Genomic DNA, 5,036 nt, shown 5'->3' with positions numbered 1-5,036 from the left:
CCTGCCTCCGTGTCGTTCCCTTCCTAGGCCTCGCCGTCGTTCACCTCCCTGGTGCTCTCGGCGCGGCCTGGTCAAAGTGGTCAACGACCGACATGCATCTGAAGTGGACTGTACGTGGAGAGGCCGACAGCTGGGTCCACGGCCGCACGCAAGGAAATGCCTCCTTATTACGCGCAAAATAATGATTCCTCCACCTGACATCAGGGACCCACCGAAAGGGCCTCTGTATTTCGCGAAAAAGCATTACCGCCGCTGACAGCTCGGACCCACCAGCTATATCTTCGCACGCAAGGAAGTGCCTCCTTATTACGCACAAAATAAATGAATACTCCCCTTGCTAGATGGGACCCACCATGGTGGGAGGCTGACTTGTGGGCCTACTAAGTTGACTGGGACGGGGGCCTTTGTCAACTTTAGTCAATATGAACGATTCTAGCTCCAGTGACCATACGATGTCCATCCAACGGCCGTAGTGCTTCTTCAACCTCTGGTCTTCTTGCTCCAGCCGCCCAAAGCAGCGCCGGTCCTGCCGCATGCTCCTGCCTCCCGTGGCTGGCTGTGCTGCCGCGGAGGCCTCACCGCCCCCTACTATTCCCACTGCTGGCCAGGCCCTGCGGCGACGGCAGCCTCACACCGCAGTCGAACCAGTGAACCCTCGTACTCCTCTCCGCGCGGGCTTCCACTGCCGCGTCTTCCCCGGCTCCGCGTCGTCCCCTTCCTAGGCCTCGCCGTCGTCCACCGCCGTGGTGCTCTTCGCGCGGCGTGGTCAACGTGGTCTAGGAACGACTTCCATCGGAAGAGTACTGCACATGGAGAGGCTAACAGCTGGGTCCACGGCCACAGCCCAGTTTTTTTGTGATTTGCCAAGTAAGTCACATTGTCAGACCTGTTGGGCTGCAAATCTTTCAAGACGAGGAGAGCTTTCATTCGTCTGGCCGAGAAAATGGGCCATCAGTAATGAGAAATGGGCTGTACATTTTTAAAACACATCAAACCGGCAATTAGTTTCAAATATCTTATTTTTTTCATTTCGAGATTTTAAATTACATTAATTTTTATGCGTGGAGAATTTGTTGGAGTTTATATTGATATACATTTATTTTTAAAATCAGTTTGAATGTGAGTCGAAATTTCGGGATTAAAAACAGTTCGGACCGCACCGAAATATGCAAAATTTCGTATAATTTTTTAACTGTGGCCACAATATGGGATGTAATGCTAACAAAAAGAATATGGGCTCCAAAAAAACCTTAATAATTAGCAAATGGGCTGTAAATTATTAGAAATAATGGCAGATGGGCTGTATGTTGTTTTTCACAGATTTGAGGCTTTCCTAAAAAAAGGTTGACACACAAGCAGTGACTGTTGGAGTGCCATCCAACGGCCGTCGTGCTTCTTCAATCTCTGCTCTTCCTGCTCCAGCCGCTCAAACAAGCGCCGGCGGGACTGCCTGCTCCCTCCTTCCCGCGGCCGGCTCTGCTGCCGCGCAGGCCTCACCGCCCCACCGTACTCCCATCGCTGGCCTAGCCATCCCTCTACTCACCCACACCTGTTGTTATTCTCCGGCGACGGCAGACGAACGAGTAAACCCTCGTACAGTCGTACTCCCCTCCGCGTGGGAAACAACTGCCGAGTCTTCCCTGCCTCCGTGTCGTTCCCTTCTTAGTCCTCGCACGTCGTCCACCGCCCTGGTGCTCTCGGCGCGGCCTGGTCAACGTGGTCAACGACCGACATGCATCTGAAGTGGACTGTACGTGGAGAGGCCGACAGCTGGGTCCACGGCCGCACGCAAGGAAATGCCTCCTTATTACGCGCAAAATAATGATTCCTCCACTTGACATCAGGGACCCACCGAAAGGGCCTCTGTATTTCACGAAAAAAACGTTACCGCCGCTGACAGCTCGGACCCACCAGCTATATCTTCGCACGCAAGGAAGTGCCTCCTTATTACGCACACAAAAATGAATACTCCCCCTGCTAGCTGGGACCCACCATGGTGGGAGGCTGACTTGTGGGCCTACTAGGTTGACTGGGACGGGGGCCTTTGTCCACTTTAGTCAATATGAACGATTCTAGCTCCAGTGACCGTACGATGTCCATCCAATGGCCGTAGTGCTTCTTCAACCTCTGGTCTTCTTGCTCCAGCCGCCCAAAGCAGCGCCGGTCGTGCCGCATGCTCCTGCCTCCCGTGGCCGGCTGTGCTGCCGCGGAGGCCTCACCGCCCCTACTATTCCCACCGCTGGCCAGGCCCTGCGGCGACGGCAGCCTCACACCGCAGCCAAACCAGTGAACCCTCGTACTCCTCTCCGCGCGGGCTTCCACTGCCGCGTCTTCCCCGGCTCCGCGTCGTCCCCTTCCTAGGCCTCGCCGTCGTCCACCGCCGTGGTGCTCTCCGCGCGGCATGGTCAACGTGGTCAAGGAACGACTTCCATCGGAAGAGTACTGTACGTGGAGAGGCTGACAGCTGGGTCCACGACCACATCCCAGTTTTTTTGTGATTTGCCAAGTAAGTCGCTTTGTCAGGCCTGTTGGGCTGCAAATCTTTCAAGACGAGGAGAGCTTTCATTCGGCTGGCCGAGAAAATGGCCCATCAGTAATGAGAAATGTGTTGTACATTTTTAAAACACATCAAACCGGCAATTAGTTTCAAATATCTTTTTTTTCATTTCGAGATTTTAAATTACATTAATTTTTATGCGTGGAGAATTTGTTGGATTTTATATTGATATACATTTATTTTTAAAATCAGTTTGAATGTGAGTCGAAATTTTGGGATTAAAACAGTTCGGACCGCACCGAAATATGCAAAATTTCGTTTAATTTTTTAACCGTGGCCACAATATGGGCTGTAATGCTAACAAAAAGAGTATAGGGTCCAAAAAAACCTTAATAATTAGCAAATGGGCTGTAAATTATTAGAAATAATGGCAGATGGGCTGTATGCTATTTTCCACAGATTTGAGGCTTTCTTAAAAAAAGGTTGACGCACAAGGAGTGACTGTTGGATGGCCATCCAACGGCCGTCGTGCTTCTTCAATCTCTGCTCTTCCTGCTTCAGTCGCTCAAACAAGCGCCGGCGGGACTGCCTGCTCCCTCCTCCCCGCGGCTGGCTCTGCTGCCGCGCAGGCCTCACCGCCCCACCGTACTCCCATCGCTGGCCTAGCCATCCCTCTACTCACCCACACCTGCTGTTATTCTCCGGCGACGGTAGACGAACCAGTAAACCCTCGTACAGTCGTACTCCCCTCCGCGTGGGAAACAACTGCCGAGTCTTCCCTGCCTCCGTGTCGTTCCCTTCCTAGGCCTCACCGTCGTCCAGCGCCCTGGTGCTCTCGACGCGTCCTGGTCAACGTGGTCAACGACCGAAATGCATCTGAAGTGGACTGTACGTGGAGAGGCCGACAGCTGGGTCCACGCCCGCACGCAAGGAAATGCCTCCTTATTATGCGCAAAATAATGATTCCTCCACCTGACATCAGAGACCCACCGAAAGGGCCTCTGTATTTCGCGAAAAAACGTTACCGCCGCTGACAGCTCGGACCCACCAGCTATATCTTCGCACGCAAGGAAGTGCCTCCTTATTACGCACAAAAAAATGAATACTCCCCCTGCTACCAGGGACCCACCATGGTGGGAGGCTGACTTGTGGGCCTACTAAGTTGACTGGGACGGGGGCCTTTGTCAACTTTAGTCAATATGAACGATTCTAGCTCCAGTGACCGTACGATGTCCATCCAACAGCCGTAGTGCTTCTTCAACCTCTGGTCTTCTTGCTCCAGCCGCCCAAAGCAGCGTCGATCGTGCCGCATGCTCCTGCCTCCCGTGGCCGGCTGTGCTGCCGCAGAGGCCTCACCGCCCCTACTATTCCCACCGCTGACAGGCCCTGCGGCGACGGCAGCCTCACACCGCAGCCGAACCAGTGAACCCTCGTACTCCTCTCCGCGCGGGCTTCCACTGCCGCGTCTTCCCCGGCTCCCCGTCGTCCCCTTCCTAGGCCTCGGCGTCGTCCACCGCCCTGGTGCTCTTGGCGCGGCGTGGTCAAGGTGGTCAAGGAACGACTTCTATCGGACGTGGACTGTACGTGGAGAGGCTGACAGCTGGGTCCACGGCCGCAGCAAGGAAGTGCCTCCTTATTACGCGGAAAATAATGATTCCTCCACCTGACAGCTGGGACCCACCGGACGGGCCACTGTATTTTGCGAAAAAAAAACGTTTCCCCCTGACTGCTGGGACCCACCAGCTACATCTTCGCACGCAAGGAAGTGCGTCCGGGCAAAAAAAAATGATTCGCCCCCTGACAGCTGGGACCCACCAGCTACATCTTCGCAGGCAAGGAAGTGCCTGACAGTCGGGACCCACCTGGTCGAAGCGTACGTAGCGTTGTCATTCTGGTCGCGAACGCGTACGTACATATATACTGGTGTATGTAGAGGCGCGCACGTTTCGTGGTAGAGGCGCGTACGTGTCGTAGTAGAGGCGCGCACGTAGCATGTACACGTACGTACAGCGTCCAGGGTGCAAGAAAGAAAATACGGCCACGTATGTGTACATACGGGCGGGGGTCTCGAACGCCTACTCACGCATACGTACGGCCAGGGCTCGTGTACATGGCTGGGTCGGAACGGAGAAACAACGTCGTCGTCGTGTTCATGGGGAGGCAACGGAATGCGTCGTGTTCATGGGGAGGCAACGGAATGCATCGTGTTCATCGGGAGGCAACGGAACGTGTGGGAGCCTACCGGCTGGGTCACAACGGAATGCGTGGTCGTGTTCATCGGGAGGGCTTGGACGGAACAGGCGATGGAAATGAGGCCTGGCGTACCGCACAACGGAGGAAATGGACCTCCTACGTTCGGAATGGGGTCCTGTTGATCGGGAGGGGTGTGGCGTACCGCAAAACGGAGGAAACTGACCTCCTACGGTCGAAACGGGGTCCTGTTGACCGGGAGGGGTGTGGCGTACCGCAAAACGGACGAAACAGACCTCCTACGGTCGAAACGGGGGTGCTGTTGATCGGGAAGGGTGTGGCGTACCGC

The sequence above is a fragment of the Triticum aestivum genome, chromosome 2D (genome assembly GCF_018294505.1).
Source record: "Triticum aestivum cultivar Chinese Spring chromosome 2D, IWGSC CS RefSeq v2.1, whole genome shotgun sequence".
Classification (NCBI taxonomy): domain Eukaryota; kingdom Viridiplantae; phylum Streptophyta; class Magnoliopsida; order Poales; family Poaceae; genus Triticum; species Triticum aestivum.
The sequence above is the reverse complement of the archived record's forward strand: the minus strand, read 5'-3'. Positions refer to the sequence as shown.